Source organism: Nyctereutes procyonoides, unplaced genomic scaffold (assembly GCF_905146905.1).
Source record: "Nyctereutes procyonoides isolate TBG_1078 unplaced genomic scaffold, NYPRO_anot_genome, whole genome shotgun sequence".
NCBI classification, from domain to species: domain Eukaryota; kingdom Metazoa; phylum Chordata; class Mammalia; order Carnivora; family Canidae; genus Nyctereutes; species Nyctereutes procyonoides.
The window spans coordinates 1,804,126-1,822,195 of NW_026575146.1; the positions used below are offsets into that span (position 1 = coordinate 1,804,126).

The 18,070-nt window shown below is 38.6% G+C and overlaps 1 protein-coding gene across 6 annotated transcripts in view; it reads left to right on the forward strand.

The window, feature by feature from the left end:
- The window catches only part of STX11 (syntaxin 11), a 44,715-nt gene that overhangs the window by 17,821 nt on the left and 8,824 nt on the right, over window positions 1-18,070 (forward strand). Inside the window, exon 1 of one of the 6 annotated variants that reach the window (XM_055311576.1) lies at window positions 15,160-15,596. The exons of the other annotated variants lie outside the window; for them this stretch is intronic. The gene's annotated coding sequence lies outside the window, so the exon portion shown is untranslated. Of the gene's footprint in view, window positions 1-15,159; window positions 15,597-18,070 lie in introns of those variants that run through there. 6 annotated transcript variants of the gene reach the window in all.

An 18,070-nucleotide genomic window follows, 5' to 3' on the forward strand; every position in this document is an offset into this window, starting at 1 on the left:
TTTTTTTCATAAAAAAGATTATCTTGGTGAAATGAAATATTTTCTCCTTTTGAAAACTCTTTAGAAGTTAGAGCTTGTTTCCTAAAGAATCAAAATGTTGGTAGTGTCAACTCATTTGAAAAGAAGAAAGCCCCAGTTAGGCAGTATACTTTTGTTGTTTAATTGGAAAGTTTGTCAAGTTATAATTACCTTTGCGGAAACTCAGAATGCTAGAGACACTTTCTCCTCCTGACACCTGGTTACCTATACCCAATACTGATAACAGCATGAACACAGAATGAGGATTTTTTTTAAATTTATTTTCAATTGAAGCATAGTATATAGAATATTATACTAGCTTCAGGTGTATGACATAGTGATGTGATATTTATATACATTACAAAATGCTCACCACAGTAAGTATAGTTACCATCTGTCACTGTACAACATTATTGCAGTATTATGGGCTGTATTCCCTGGACTGTACTTTATATTCCTGTGACTTATATATTTTATAACTACCAGTTTGTACTTCTTCATCTCCTTCACCTACTTCTCCCAGCCCATCACCTCCCATGCCTCTGGCACCATCAGTTTGCTCTCTGCACTTATGAGTCTGTTGCTGTTTTGTTTTTTCATTTGTTTTGTTTTTTTAGATTCCATGTGCAAGTGAAATCATATGATATTTGTCTTTGTCTGACTTTTTAAAAAGGATTTTATTGATTTATTTGACAGAGAGAGAAGCAAGGGAAGCAACAGAGGGCGAGGTAGAAGCAGGCTCTCCTATGAGCAAGGAGTCTGATGTGGGCTCGATCCCAGCACCCTGGGATCTGTCCTGAACTGAAGGTAGTTGCTTAACCAACTGAGCCACTCAGATGTCCCAGAATTGGCCCAGGTTGTCTTTGTCTGTCTTATTTCACTTAGCTTACATTATACCTTCTGTGTCCAGTCATGTACACAATATATGCTTTCAGTTTGTATTCTTTCCATATAGTCTTAGTAACTAAAGCATAGATAAGTCTTATATTCTGATTATTAAGATAATAAGTCTAAACTAATGTATTATTTTTAATTTGTGTTTATTTGCTAAACAGTAGATAATAATTTCATATTTTTATTAAGAATATTTTGTCTCCTGTGAAATACCTTTCTGTATACTTTGCTCGATAATTTGTCATGTTATTTTCTTACCAGTTGAGGTTGTCTCTGCATATAATATTGAGTACCTACACAATGTTTGTTATATTTTGTGTGAATATTTTCTTCTGTCTTTTGCTTGAATCCTTAATATTTGTTATTCTTTTTTTTCCAGAGAGATTCCACATTTTATTTAGTCAAATTTGGTTATCTTTTTTCTTTGAGATTTCTTCCATAGCCTCACATCTCATAGAAAGTTATTTTCCCAGATTACTGATATTCAACTTTACTTTCCATTAGTGTTTCTGTTACATAACAATTTTGCATTTTTAAGTCTTTGATGTCTCTGAGGCATATTATAAGGTCTCCAGTAAGGATTAGAGAGGAATAAATTCTTGCTGCTCAGTTTTACCAGCCTAGTTGTTTGCATTTTTTCCCCTCTATTACTTTTTGGTGGTTGCTTCCTCATATACTAACATTTTATATGTAATTGGTCTATTTCTCAGTGTTGTGCTCATATCCATTAATCTAATTTTTATGTTTGTAAAAAGATTATGCTTTTAATTACTGTCTTATGACAAGTGGTAATATCTGCTAGGGCTTTCCTCAATCCACCAGTGCTATTTTCTTTTCAATTTAGAAAAAAAAAACTTTAATCATTTATTATTTGAGTTTTATTTAAGGATCATTTTCTTTTTTTAGAATTTTTTAAAATCCTGGTGGGAATTTTGGATTTAGTTCAGTCAAAAAATTAACTTGGGGAGAATTCCAGATTCCATTTACAAATGTGTCTAGGTGTGCGTTCTAAAGTGGAATCTCTGAAGAGATGGTTATGTGAGAGAGAGAGAGAGAGTAGTAAGCAGGCAGGATTGAGAACTCTTGGTTACCCTCCAGCCAAAATTCACAACATCACCCTATTAGCATTACCAAAAAGCCCATTTTGTTCTTTTTTCCTGTTTGTTTCTCTCTTTCTCACTCCCTCCCTGCCTCCCTTCCTTCCTTGCTTTCCTTACATTTGTTTTCTTTCTGTAGTTTTTAATATACGTACATAATTAAAGAGTCAAAAAGTTCTGTAAAACTAATGAAAAATGAAAGTCTAATGGAAAAAGGTCAGTCCCTTTCTGTTTCATCTCACCATCCCCCAAGGCAACTGTATTAACTCTGTTTACGTTTTCTTTTATGTTTACTATGTTTACTGATTCTTTTGGTTTTTATATTTATATCTTGAAATAACATACTATTTCTTGATTTTTCCATTTTGGGCATTATCTATTGATTTTCCTTACTGAAGATAATTTAGCTCATTTTAGTCCTCTCTGCTAGAGACACGTACCCCTCTTGTTCCTTTCCCCATCCTTCCAATACAGCAGAATCCCAATTTGAGTTAGAACAGTATTTAGTAATTATAGGCTTATGATTAGGAAAATGCTAATCACAAGAGATCCATGGTTTATATCAGGATTACTGTCCTCTGACTACATAATCTGTTTTAACTTTCCTGGAGGTTAACTGTCTGCATTTGTTGTTGTTAGTAGTTTAGTTTTATTTATGGTTATAACCTATTCAACCCCAAATTGTCTACATCTCCTCCCAAGGAATTTTGACCCATCAGGAATTCTGAGTTTCATCTTTCTGAAGAGATCTCTCCTGTCATCTCACCTAATCTAGACAGATGGGCTTTCCAGTCAAGTGCCAGCTCTTATCTTAGAATTTCCCATTGCCGTCATCCTGGGATGCCCTCTGCCTCTCTCCTCTGCTGGATTTCGTGTTAGGATTCTATAGTCTATCTTTTTTGCTTCACTTCCTTGTTTTGTTGGAACACATACTCCACTCTCTTCCTGAGAAGGGCATAGGAAATGTTTTTTGATGCTTTGTATAACTGAACATTATTTATTCTACTTCATATTTGATTGATGGTTTGGCTGAGTATAGAATCCTGGGCTGAAAATACATTTTCCTAAAAAATTTAAAGGTATTGTTCCATTATTTTGTTGTTTCCGGTGTTGCCGTTTCGAAGTCCAAAGCGTTTTGACTCTTGTTGCTTCATAGGTGTGTTTCTGTGCTCTCCCCCTACCCCACCACTATATGATGTCTTCTCTCTGAAATTATTGTTACTCAAAATTTTAATTTAAAGTAGTGGACCTCCAAATTCCTCATTTTCTCTATTATTTTCACCTCTTTATTTCTTCCTTTGTACTTAATGGAAAAGATCTCTTATTGTCCTGTCTGTAGGATCTGGGTTGGTGTGCTGGACAGTAGGTGAAGGAAGAGGGCTTGAAGGTCCACATTTCATATTAAAAAACATTCTTCTCATACTCCTTTCTTCAGATAAGTACCTCTCCCTTGGTATAGGTTCAGAATCTAGCCTGCACTCTCCTGCCAAGATGGGATAAGGGATGACGGATCCTTTCCTTTTCTTAAAAAGGCTTTAACCAAACTCAGTTGTTACTCCATCACCTCCTTTTTCATAGATACTTGGCCTTCTAATTTGGATTCCTGGGTATTTATCTTATGTTTGTTTCTTAGCTTAGGACTCAAATTTTAAAATATCTACTATGTTAGTTATCCCTCATCCACTTGCTTTACAACTTTCAGAATTTTATTGTTGCTCTCTTCTCTCTGCTCTTTCTCCCTGTGGGCGTATGCCTTTGTGAAAGTTCTTTTAGTAGGATCTTGGAAGGGAGCAGAAATACTATTTACTTTGCCATTTTATCCAGAATACAAAGATCATCTTTAAAAATACAAATGTGTGGGGATCCCTGGGTGGCTCAGTGGTTTGGCGCCTGCCTTCAGCCCAGGGTATGATCCTGGAGACCCAAGATCAGGTCCCATGTTAGGCTCCCTGAATGGAGCCTGTCTTCTCCCTCTGCCTGTGTCTCTGCGCCCCTTTCTCTCTCTCTTTCTCTCTTCCTCTCTTTCTCTCCCCTCTCTCTCTCTCTCTCTCTGTCTCTTATGGATGAATAAATAAAATCTTTAAAAAAATACAAATGTGTTTTCTAGAATAAGCGTGGTAAATTAAGCTACAAGCACATAAGAATGGATATATTCATCAAAATAGCTATTATTGCCTTAAAAAGCAGAGACTGGAACATAGGACTGGGATGTTTTAGTGGACAAGTTTGGATTTGCATGGGGGTGGGGCGGGGTAAGAGTCATCTCTGATTGGAAGGCATGTCTAGAAGGAAGGCAGGATAAAATGGCGGTAGCGAAGCTTCTGTAGGCCAAGACAGATTGAGGGCAGTTAAGTAAAAAGCAAATAACTATAATCTACAAAATTTCTGTTGATGTTCATGGAGAGTGTGTATATTGACCATCAGGAGTAAAACTATAGGTCTTGCATTTGTTGAGAATTCACTCACTGTGTGTCAGGCACCTTAGTGAGGACCCCTTGAGGTTGGTAGTATTATTCCAATTTGCTCAGCGCTGGGAGTCCAATGCAGGTTTATTAGACTTTGCTCCCTCTTTTAAATACTAAGCTATTATGTCTTTGTATCATAGCTGACACCAGTTACTGAAACTAAGAAACTTTTTGCCTTTGCACAGAAAACCAAAAATGTATCTCCCTCATTATCTTCGTAGTTCTGTCTTTAAGTGTGTTGAAAATCAGGAAGTTACATAAGTCAGTTTTGTTTCAGCTATCTTTGTACTTTAAATATATCAGAAGCCTATTTCACATTTCTGAATTTTCATTTCTTTCTTATAAGTTTTTTGTGCTGTTGTTGCTTATTAAAAAAAAAGCACTTTTAAGGAACTGAGACCACATTTCTTTTGCTCATTGAGCTAACTTCATCCTCTCATATTGCCTGGCACACAGTAGGTACTCACTAGGTACTTGTTGAATAAATGTATTAAAGTCTCTGTCATAGTAGTCCATGCAAACACACATGTCCTGAAAGATGTGCACAAGAGCAGCAACCCCATAGCCTACTTTATGAATGTGACTTAAAGGTTAGTTAACAGGGTGCCCAACTTGGTTTATGAAAATAAATAAATCTAACATGCCATCATTTGTATGCTGTTATATATAGTTTAGCTAATTAAATAGAGATATTTTAATATGATGCTAAAATCTAATAAATGCTCAACAGAAAGTTATGGTATTTAAATTTATGCATTTTACAGTTGTTGGAATGAATCTACGGGGATATTGACAGTCTGTGCATGGAGGAATAGATAAAACTATTCTTTAGAGAATTTTCTACAGTCTTGAACAGATAGGAATTTATTTATTGATTCCAATTATGAATGTTACCAAAATAGAAGCTCCCCAACAAAGGAATATGTAAATTCTATTAATATTAAAAGGTCTGTAAGATTACTTTTCAATATCTAAAGGTGTTGATTCTATATAGCACTAAACAGCATGACTACTGCGTGGAATGTTTATATTGGGGTAAATGTGTAAGAAATTTGGTCAGCTCCGCTTTTTAGTTTGTTAGTTTTGCTTTGCAAGGAGCTGGTTTTCTTCTTTGACAGGCATAATGTGAGATATTCACTTTGAAATAAAAGCTTTCATTATAAATGAGTTTATTCCCTTGGCCCTCCTTCATATAGTAAATGAAAAACATCCACATTCCTGGGATTCTGAGTGAATATAGGGCATTAATATTCTGTCCCCTGAGTAATTTAATAATATAGAAATTGCTACTAGAATAGTTTTGTGGTTTTATAGGGTCATTTTATTTTTTTTTCATGATTTATTTTTTTATTTTTATAAATTATTTTTTATTGGTGTTCAGTTTACCAACATATAACACCCAGTGCTCATCCTGTCAAGTGCCCACCTCAGTGCCCGTCACCCAGTCACCCCCACCCCCCACCCACCTCCTCTTCCATCACCCCTAGTTCGTTTCCCAGAATTAGGAGTCTTTCATGTTCTGTCTCCCTTTCTGATATTTCCCACTCATTTTTTCTCCTTTCCCCTTTATTCCCTTCCACTATTTTTTATATTCCCCAAATGAATGAGACCATATAATGTTTGTCCTTCTCCGATTGACTTATTTCACCCAGCATAATACCCTCCAGTTCCATCCACGTCGAAGCAAATGGTGCGTATTTGTCATTTCTAATGGCTGAGTAATATTCCATTGTATACACATACCACATCTTCTTTATCCATCATCTTTCGATGGACACCGAGGCTCCTTCCACAGTTTGGCTACTGTGGACATTGCTGCTAGAAACATCGGGGTGCAGGCGTCCCGGCGTTTCATTGCATCTGTATCTTTGAGGTAAATCCCCAACAGTGCAATTGCTGGGTCGTAGGGCAGGTCTATTTTTAACTCTTTGAGGAACCTCCACACAGTTTTCCAGAGTGGCTTCCCCAGTTCACATTCCCACCAACAGTGCAGGATGGTTCCCCTTTCTCCACATCCTTTCCAACATTTGTGGTTTCCTGCTTTGTTAATTTTCCCCATTCTCACTGGTGTGAGGTGGTTTCTCATTGTGGTTTTGATTTGTATTTTAAGGGTCATTTTAGATCACATGGTCTATACGTGTTTCTTAAGGGGTAGTACTTGTAGTATTTTGAATAAACTACCTCATGAAGTAAAATGATTATGGATAGCAAAGGTATAAAATAATAATTCCTAATACTATGTTTGTAAAATACTTTAAAATATATAGAGTGCTTTTACATGCATTATTTACATCATTTAATGGTTTCCTCCATCCCCACCCACACCCCCACCCTAAAAAGATCATTGTGAGAAAAGTAGTGTTACTACCATTTTACAGGTGAGGAACCTGCCACTCAGAGTCATGAGATGTTTTGCTCGATTTTCTATAGCTGAAGATGGAAGTGGGGCTAAGACCTCTGATGGCTAGCTGAGCACCCTCTCTCCTATACCACATTTGCTTTCAGGACTCATATCAGTTAGCTGAGGAGCAAAACATCTTCATGCTCCTGTATCCTCCTGGAAAGCAAAACAAAGCCCACCACTACTACCAACAGAACTTTACTAATGCGGTGGGGAATAGGGCGGGCTTACCTTCCCAAGACAAGTATGAGGGAGATGCTCAGTGGATGTTTATGGAATTAAAATTGTTAATTGGCTCCCCAAAGAACACCTGGTCACTGACTTTATAAACACTCAATCTTGAAGATACTGGTCCTCAGACTGACTTAGCATTTCTACCATCTCTGGGGTGTGTGGAATTAGGGTCACCATTTTGAGATTCTTTTTTTTAAGATTTTATTTATTAATTCATGAGAGACAAAGAGAGGCAGAGACACAGGCAGAGGGAGAAGCAGGCTCCATGCAGGGAGCCTAATGTGGGACTCCATCCCAGGACCCCAGGATCAGAACCTGAGCCAAAGGCAGATGCTCAACCACTGACCCACCCAGGTGCCCCACCATTTTGAGATTCTTAAACATGAAAACAAAACAGAAGGATTCTCTTCCCTTTTAGAACTCCCTTTCCATTTCCAAGTTGTTTTCACTGTTCCTGATTTCACCTGCACCAAAATGTGGATGGTAGAAAGTGCAGTGACACCAGCCCTAGGGACCTGCATCGTTGAGGGATGCCTCTGGCAGGAAGAAACTCCAGAGAACTCCTGTGGTTTACTGTCGAACCATTTCATATTTCAGTGTCAGAATGAATTCAATGCTGTCTCTTAAGTGTTCATGAACTTATAAGATAAAAAAGAGTCTGGATTGGTTATTTTATATGGTTATATATATTATATATAGTAGTAGTAGATGATGTGAAATTTTTTCTTTCCATGTAAAACAATTCTGTATCATGTGATTTCTCTTCCTCCTCCTTTTTCTTTAAAAAAGAGCATGTTTTGCATTTTCACTCAAGAAGAGATTTCACAATAAAAGAATTGAAACAAAAATTATTTAAAACCCCCAATATTAGTGTTCTCTTACGACTGTAGGTGAGATGGGCAATAAACTGTTAGTAGTATGTTAGCAAATGCATTATTTATAGTATTAGTTGCTGAATATCCATTGGTTTGAGTGAATTAAAAATTACAGAAGAGACAATAGTATATACAGAGAGCTTACTCCACCAGGCACTCTTCAAAGATCTTTATGTGAATTATCCCATTTTATTTTCTTTACCATCCCATGCAGAAGGTATTTATACTTGGGGAAGATAAAGTAGAGAGAAGAAATGTGATATAAACAGAGCTTTGAAAAGCACCCATCTATTAGGCACTGCCCTCTCTTACTGCTGGGAACTCTGCAAGCAGGGAGGCAGTCAGGATAGACCCAGTGGTTGCAGAGCTGGCTCCGCGCTTATAGCCACTCTGTTACAGATCCCTGAGCATATGCCGAATTCTAAGCAGACTCTACAACTCTGAAAAGAAGTATCCTGATTGCCTTTAACACTCGGAGAGATTAATAGGACCATAATCAATTTCTGATGTTTCTTAGAAACCTAGTTCACGTCCCACTATTTTTTTTTTTTTTTAGTACGATAGCAAGAAACTTCTGTGGTCCAGTCCTGGATGGCAGAGGAAGGTGTGGCATATGGCAGTGGAGTCATGTTTGAAAGTTGCATTTTGTTTGCCCAGTGTTCTTAATTTTGGCAATCTGAACAACAGACTTGTGGCACACTTGAAACCATCTACCTCCATTTCAAAACTGGCTCTTCAAGTTCTCAGAACCTCTTATCAGACTGAAATTAAGCCAAGGTTAAAAGTGCTGTGTCTTTGTGCTGTCCTGCCCCCGCTGCTCAAGAACTCTTACTTAGCACACTGCATTACTAAACAGTTTCTGGCCTTTCTTGTGGAGGCTGCTTGTGTCTGAGATCATCTTTTTTTAGCATTGTTTTTTTTTTCTTTCTCTTTACTCTGATTATGACCACAATCTTCAAATGAGGGGAAGGCTGTCCTCAGACATGTTAAGAAATACATACTTCTTTTTTATTTATGTTTTATATTAATGTTTGCATGCAGTATGAACATTATTATATATAATGAATATTATAAATGTACAATCTATTAAAATTCAAGTATGTAAATGAACCATGATCATCAAGTAGGTGACATAGAGCATCAGGAGAGTCATTTGGTACAGGCTGCTTATGTTTGTGTTTTTAAAATACAAACAAAAAACTTTCATGTTAAATGCCTGAGCATTTATTTTTTTAAAAATTGTGGTTTATCCATGATTCGTGTAATTCTCTTAGGTCCTCTTTAAAGAAGGAAGTACAGAGAAATCTAAAGAAGGGCATGTCAATTAGCTTTGTCAGTATAACAAATCATACTGTTATTTGTCACAGGAGGATTCAATGAGGTCATTCATATAAAGCTTCTACCACAGTATGTGGCAGAAAGTAAGTACTGGGTATTTCTTCTGCTTGGCTCACCTGAATTCAGTCACACAGGCTGCAGAGGTGGGTGACCTGGGAGCTGCCTTTGTCTCCCTGGGGTCCTCATCCTCCACGATGCTAGCCTAAGCTTCCATGTAGTGGTTTCAGTATTCCCAGCAGTAAGAGAGGGCAAGCCCCAGTGTGCTATGTTTTTCAAGCCTCTGTTTGCATCATGATTTCTCTTGTTTTCTTGGTCAAAGCAAGTCTTACAGCCAAGCCCAGATTCAAAGGATGGAGAAGTTGACACAACTTCTTGCTTAGAGGTACAGCTAGAATTTGTGGGCCTTTTTGTGCAGTTGAGTATAGTCTGCCTCTGGCAAAGTGTATTCACATTTCTCCTATGCTTCCCCCCCATCCTAGGATTCCCAGAAGTCTCATTATGGCATCAACTTCTAAGTCCAGAGGCTTATCCATGATCTACATCACTTCTGGACACTTCTGGGACTTCTCAGATACACCTCTTTGAATGTGGATACTCTTGATCCTGAGACAATAAAGTAAAAAAAAAAAATCAGTTACTTCCCCATACACACCCAGAAAATAATGACAAAATATAGGGAAAGTATAACCAAAAGACATAATCCATTAAAACAAAAACTAAAACACATTAACAGGGTACAAATAACCATCACAGTTCCATGGCAGTTCTATCTAGGTCCATGTTGCTAGGTACTCCACTCCTGGGCCAGGGGGTGATTGGTTAGGACCCAGTTATGCATCTCAGGACTAGTTCACTGGTACCTATTTCTCCAATGCTCTTGGCTCCATCTTCTGAAATGTTCCTCTTTTCCTGTATGAAGTGGCTTATTTCTGCTTCTAAATAGCTTCTTTAGCCCACTTCCTGCTCCTAGAAAAGCAGGCACACAGAGGCCTCTCTTCCTCTGAATAATTTCTGTCTTGATTTTGTCCTTATCAGGAAAACTTTCTTTAAAACCTTGTGGATTCTTAAGAATCCCATAGAGTCCCTGCCCCTAAAACTCACATCCACATTTCTTTTTTCCAAGAGAGATTTCTCTCTCTCTCTCTCTACTTTGGGCGGAGTGTCACGCTGCTGTGAGAGAGCCCCTTCAGGCATCTCGGAGCCCCTTTTACCCAGCTGAGAAGGTCGATGAGGCATCACATTAAATTTCACAAAGGTCTTTACTCTGAGGCCACTTTTTCCTATAAAAATCTTTCCTGTCATTATGCTGAGTGAAATAAGTCAATCGGAGAAGGACAAACATTATATGGTCTCATTCATTTGGGGAATATAAAAAATAGTGAAAGGGAATAAAGGGGAAAGGAGGAAAAATGAGTGGGAAATATCAGAGAGGGAGACAGAACATGAGAGACTCCTAACTCTGGGAAATGAACTAGGGGTGGTAGAAAGGGAGGTGGGCGGGGGGTGGAGTGACTGGGTGACGGGCACTGAGGGGGGCACTTGATGGGATGAGCACTGGGTGTTATTCTATATGTTGGCAAATTGAACACCAATAAAAAATAAATTTATAAAAAAATATTTCAACTGAAGAGGCTGAAGGCAAACGGTTTTATTTTCCAATCTTGTGAATACTGGCTCTATAAAATGCTTATAAATTAGATCATGTTTTAGCACATCTGTCTCTTGCAGAACCTTATATGCAGCTAGAAGCACTCAACAAACACTTTCAAGCCTTCTGCCTGGAGACCTTTGCAGCTGGAGCCAGCATTCACTGTGTGCATTTTCAATTTTCTGTGCTGCTACAAATACTGCCTTGCTGCTACATAATACGTGTTGCCTTTCCCCCAACTGCTGCATGGTTTTCTCATCACCTTCCCTACCTCCACTAACATTTTGAATGCCATGTTCCCAATTTTTGCTAATAGCTACCTTGCTGCTTTTCACCTGCTGTCTGGTCCCAAAGCCATTGATGAATGTTTTAGGTTTTTGTTATGGCAGCGTGCTACTTCTAGTCACTAATTTCTGTACCAGTTAGTTTTTGCTGCTGTGTTGTACTGCGGCTCCCTGTGGCGAGCCCTCTTGCACAGTGCCTTATGAGACTTGCTTGCATCATCATATTTGCTGATGTCTCATTGACCAAAGCAAGTCCAATGACCACAGTCAAATTCAAGAAGTTCAAGAATAGTCATATATACCTCTTGATTGGAAAAACTGAAAAGAATGTGTAGTGAATTTTTGTTTCAACTTTCTCCAAAAGAGTATGTACAAATTTGGAGAGAAAGAGTGAGGGCACTTGGGAGGTCAGGTCAAGAAAACAGGATGTGGATTGATGGTCATCACATCATGGAAATTAACAATTTGATGCTTTCATAGTTCAGAGACTATGTGGTACTAAAATAGTAAAATTAATAGCAATTATTTATTGAGGTTCCTTTATTGAAGTTCCAATATATGCCAGGCTTTCGAAAATGCTTTACATATTTTAGAATCTTTTTGCTATAAATGAAAACATCTTCCATAAGAGTTTTCCCCATTATTAATAGCCATCTCTTCACCATTATTTGTAGGTTACTTAAATACAATGAGCTTCTCTTTCTTCATCTTTAAAATTAAGGCATATAGGTACAAGACAATCACTAAAGTCTTTTTCTGCTTCTCTGATTTTACTTAACATAATTATTGGGTTGATTGAGAAGGGAACACAATAAATAGCTTCCCCTTTACCCATCTGATTTCCATACCAATTGAAATAGGAAAAAGCAGTCAGAGGCCAAAGTATTTGTTACCTTTGTTACCAATAAAGACAAGGTTGGAGGAAGTGGCTTCATTGAAGGGGGACTGTGCTTTATGTCTCTGAACCTAGAATTAGATGGACTTGCCGTCTCCAGCAGCAGACATCTCCACTTGCACCCAGGAGCAGAGCAGAGGAGAACACGGGTTCTTGGTGGCAAACCAACTTTCAAAAAGAAGAGGGAAAAAGAGGCTGGGCTGCCACAAGCAATTTCTCTTTCCAGATTCACCAGTCAGATAAGCCACTCTATGTCCTTTGGCAGGAGGAAGTGGAGAGAGATGTCTATAGGGAGGGAAATGTCAGAGTGGTGACAAATATTTGTTCTTAACAACACTTACATAATATACCCTGAACTCTCCTCACAGCTTCAACGTCGGATTGAGTGGACAGAACATGAACATAGGATCTGGACAGATGTGGGCTACATCCCAGCCTTCTCGCTTACTAATGAGATGGCTTGGATAAAGAACTTAACTTTTCCGGGATCCAGTTATTAGTTAATTGAAAATTTTGTTACCCTCCTCACATAGTTATTGTGAGATTGTTGACGGATTTTCTGTCAGTTGTCTGGCACAGGGACTGGCTGGTATTGGACACTCAGTTTGTCACTGACATTTGTTTTTCCTTCCTTGCTTTACTTTGTAGGTTTGATTCCAGAGGGTTGCTGACCTACATGTAGCTTTCCAGTATTAAATGTTTGGCTTTTATGTAATTTCTTTTTTTAATTTTAATTTTATTTTATTTTATTTTATCTTTTTAAGATTTTATTTATTTATTCATGATAGCCAGAAAGAGAGAGAGGGAGAGAGAGAGAGAGAGAGAGAGAGAGAGAGGCAGAGACACAGGCAGAGGGAAAAACAGGCTCCCCCCCGGGAGCCCAATGCGGGACTCGATCCTGGGACCCCAGGACCACGCCCTGGGCCAAAGGCAGGCGCTAAACTGCTGAGCCACCCAGGGATCCCCATGTAATTGCTTACCTAATTTTTGTTACCAATGTAAAGGGAATGAGAGGAATATCTGTAGCAGTAGCAGTATATAACCTTAGTTATAAGGTAAGGTTTGACATTTTAACCCTGAGGCAAGAGAAACATTTGAAAACAAATGCAAGTGTACCACATGGTTCAGTGATGTTAATAATGACAAACTGAGTCACCAATAAATTGTATCCAAAGTCCCCTCTTTTTTTTTTAAATTTATTTTATTTATTTATTTATTTATTTATTTATTTATTTATTTATTTATTTATTTATGATAGTCACAGAGAGAGAGAGAGGCAGAGACACAGGCAGAGGGAGAAGCAGGCTCCATGCACCGGGAGCCCGACGCAGGATTCGATCCCGGGTCTCCAGGATCGCGCCCTGGGCCAAAGGCAGGCACCAAACCGCTGTGCCACCCAGGGATCCCCAAAGTCCCCTCTTTAAAGAAGAAAAGTACATCAGTGAATTTTAGAACAGGATTTCCAACAAAAATGAATGAACACCTCTCATCCTCTCATATTTGAAGGGAGAAGACTCACTTAAGTAAAGGTCATTTACCGGGAAAAACCTGCATTGATGATGTTGGGTAACAAATTTTTCTGCAATCATGTACAAATTATCAGCTAGAAATAATAATTTGTTTCCTTGAAGAACTGAAGAGGAGTAAGCAGCCAACAGGATTAGAATCAGTGACTCACAAGACTTTGTCTCAGTGAAAGAGGAAGAGGAAAAAAATATCTAAAAATTTTGTGGGATGGTCCTCAGCTGCTATTATGAGTTGGGAAAGAAAAGGCCATTAATGATTCTTGAAAACTCTACTGATTTCCTTTTTTTAAACAAAATACCCTGTGGAATACTTATAAAATATGAAAGTTTAATCAAAGACATATTGGACTAAACATTTATTCCCCACAATGTTTTCTTTCTACATTGGATTCCTTCTATATTTTGCTTCACATTCCAGGGCCAAAGCCAAATCAGATGTGGAATACAGTAACTGGTTCTTGTTTGTAAATCCTCATACAGATAAGAGTGGAAAAACTTGTATAGACAATTCAAACCTTGACCCTGGAACTCTATTACCTTTACTCTTTCCCTTACCAACCTCATTCATTAGCCTTTCTTCTGTTATCACTTCCATGCTCATGGCTGTAAAATTTCTATTCCCAAGATCAGTGCTAGGTTATTTCAACAGTTGAGTCAGTCTTAACTACAGTAAATCTTAGTTATAAGAGAATTATCTATGACTGTTAATTCTGTGGACTTTTGGCAAATTGCGATGCGTTACTCTTGTCTGATAGGGTAACAGAGGCTCTAATAATGAAAGCTTTGCAATGTTGGGGAAATTCTGATGTGAGGAAGTTATGAGAAAGAAGGTAATGGATCTGATGTTGCAAAAGTTTCCATGAGTTCATTCAGATCTAGGTTTTTAGATGCTAATAATTGTTGCACATATAAAACCTTGATTGGGAAACAGTATGGTCTGAATGCTTGGGTCCTTCAAAATTCACATGTTGAAATCCTAACCCCCAACAGGTCTTTGGAAGGCAGTTAAGTCATGAGGGTGGGGTTCATGAATGGGAGTAGTACCCTTATGAAAGATGCCCCGGAGAACTTGCTTTTTCTTACTGCATTGTGAGCACACAGAGAGGAGACAGCCATTTATGAACCAGGAAGCTGGCCACTATCAGATGCAGAACCTAACCATGCTGGCACCTTGATCTCAGATTTCCAGCCTCCAGAGTTACGAGAAATAAATTTCTGTTGTTTATAAGCCACCCTGTTTGTGGTATGTTATAGCCCCTCAAATGCACTAACACAGGGAATAGTTTGCTAGAAGATTAAAGATTTCTTTCTCTTTTTTTTTTTCTTCAAATTTTGGTTTAAATTCTAGTTAGTTAGTAGCTACAGTGCAATAATGGTTTCAGGAGTAGAATTCAGCAATTCATTGCTAACATGCAATACCCAGTGCTCATCAGAACATGTGCCTTCCTTAATATCCATCACCCACCTAGCCTATCCTCCACACACCTCCCTCCATCAGTCCTCAGTTTGTTCTCTATCTTTAAGAGTCTCTTATGCTTTGTTTTCCTCCCCCCGCCCAGTCATGTTCATCTGTTTTATTTCTTAAATTCCACATATGAGTGAAATCATATGGTATTTGTCTTTCTCTGATTGACTTATTTTGCTTAGCACATAATACACTCTAGGTCCATCCACATTGTTGCAAATGGCAAGATTTAATTCTTCTTGATGGCTGAGTAATATTCCATTTTATAATGGTATATATATATATTACATAAATATAATAATGGAGTATGTCACAGGAAGAGTAAAGATTTCAAAGCCTTTATCAGGGAATCACTGGAAAAAGAATCTAATGTAGCTTTATGGTTTACAGATGGGCTCAAGTCAGTTTTTCTGGATTCAGGCCTCAGCTCCACATTTATTAAGTGTGTGACATTAGGTAAGTTGCTTAATTCATTAGGCTTCAAATTTCCTCTCCTATAAAACAGGGATGACAATAGGGCCTCATAGAGACTGCACAGTTCTTAGCACTGTGTTGGATGCTCTACAAGTACTGATATAGCTGATCAATGTAAGCTCTAGAGCAGAATGTATAGGTTGATGAGTAGAGGAGTAGCTACTTTGATTTACTGTGCATATCTGCAGGATGCATCTGAAAGCATACTGCTGCAAGTAAAGTTCCTACTTCCTACTGCCCACTGGCTGTTTACTGGCCATGCATACGGGATTGCCTTCTCTTCAAACATTGGCTGAAAAATCTGATTGAGGGAACTGAAAAGTGAAAGTTTCAGGAAGCATCAAATGAATAGAGTGACTAAAAAGTGGAGGCTATCTGCTCTTTTAGATTAGATTCCCCAAAAAATGCTTTGGAAGAACTTCTGGTTTTGCTTTAGCGAAGAGGGGAAAAGAAATATTTCTAGCCTCAGACTTGTATAATTATAATTCATCTCTACTAACACTCCTCAGACTCTCAGATTGTGCCTTGAGTGAACCGCAAGAAATTAAACAATTAAATGTGTTCTTGCCAGTGCACTTTGGATTCAATACAACTTTTTTTTTTAAATTAACTTTAGAACAGTAAGAAGATAAATCTTTTTAGGAACTCTTTCTATTTTAGCCTATAATTTTCAGAAGCTCAGAGAAGGATTTTTACCTCTTCGATGTGTCATTTTTTTAAATTTTTTTAAATTTATTTATGATAGTCACAGAGAGAGAGAGAGAGAGAGAGAGAGGGAGGCAGAGACACAGGCAGAGGGAGAAGCAGGCTCCATGCACCGGGAACCCAACGTGGGACTCGATCCCGGGTCTCCAGGATCGCGCCCTGGGCCAAAGGCAGGCGCCAAACCGCTGCGCCACCCAGGGATCCCCGATGTGTCATTTTTTAAATCAAGAAACAGGGCAGAATGCCAGGTTTTACTCATTTGACTGAAATTATTATTTGTGGATCTGAATCAACCCGTTTGTGAAAGTACACTTGTTGTGTTCCTATGCTGTGTCCTGGAAGGTAACTAACTGCTAACTTACCATGACATAGGACCTATGGGACTTCCTGGCCCCTATGAGACTCTCCTGGCAGGAGAGTCAAGAAGGGAGTACTCAGGGTGACCACACAGGGCTGTGCAGACTGTGCCCAGTACAAGGGTTGACTCACCACGAAGATGAGAGCGCCTGGAAGCCCATCCCATACCCAGTTCTCCAGATGAAGATGCTGTGCCCTGATGCAGGGCCGCATCACTCAGAGAAAGGGGCACCCTTCTAGCATTCACAAGAATGTCATACGGACCCTACACAACGGTTCATTAAGGTTCCATATGGACCAGTGGTGGGCCTAGACATAAAGACACATTCTGATTTGTAATCATCATTTTATGTTTACAAGACTTAAAGTATTGCTGTAGAATCAGGACATAGGAGATACAGATTATACAATCAGAAAATGAGAATATGGACACTTCATTATTGAAGTAAGGGAGTCAAAAGTCCTCATTTGGAGCATCTATTATGGGGCTGGATCTTTTTAGTTTCATTAATGGCTGATGACTTTATACAAAGCCTATATATGTGTGTGTGTGTCTCTCTCTCTAAATGTGTTTTTTTTTAGTTCCTATTGAAGCAAGAATCCTAAACTTTCTGAACTCAAGTAAAGAAGAATAAAGTTTCTTTCTTTTTTTTTTTAAGACAGAGAGAGAAAGAGAGAGGCAGAAACACAGGCAGAGGGAGAAGCAGGCTCCATGCAGGGAGCCCGACATGGGACTTGATCCCAGGTCTCCAGGATCACGCCCTGGGCTGAAGGCAGCGCTAAACCACTGAGCCACCCAGGCTGCCCAGGAATAAAGTTTCTAAAACATTTCTTTGTCATAAATACAGAAAGGGAGGTCCTTCCTTGCTTTTGGATTTGTTCACCTCCTGTAATCTACAAGTTGATCTTTGTAATAAACCTCACATGGTTGACACATTTCCCTGCATTGAATTGTGTATCCCCACATCTGAAGCTTCTCACTACTTGTAAAAATACTTTAACATATTGCTGTGAAACAAAGGAAGTTTTTGTTTTCTGGGAGTAGGTAAAATTTGCTTAATGTATGTATTGCTTAGGGACCCCTGGGTGGCTCAGTGGTGAGCGGCTGCCTTTGGCTCAGGTTGTGATCCCCGGGTCCTGGGATTGAGTCCCACATCGGGCTCCCCCGACAGGGAGTCTGCATCTCCCTCTGCCTATGTCTCTGCCTCTCTCTGTGTGTCTCTCATGAATAAAATAAATAAAATCTTTTAAAAATGTATGTATTGCTTAGTGTATAATAATACATAGATTATATAAAGACCTCCTTTTAAATTCTCTCTTTAAAGACCTTATCTCCAAATAAGGTCTTGCATTCTTAGGTGTTGAGGTTAGAGCTTCAATATATGAATTTGGGT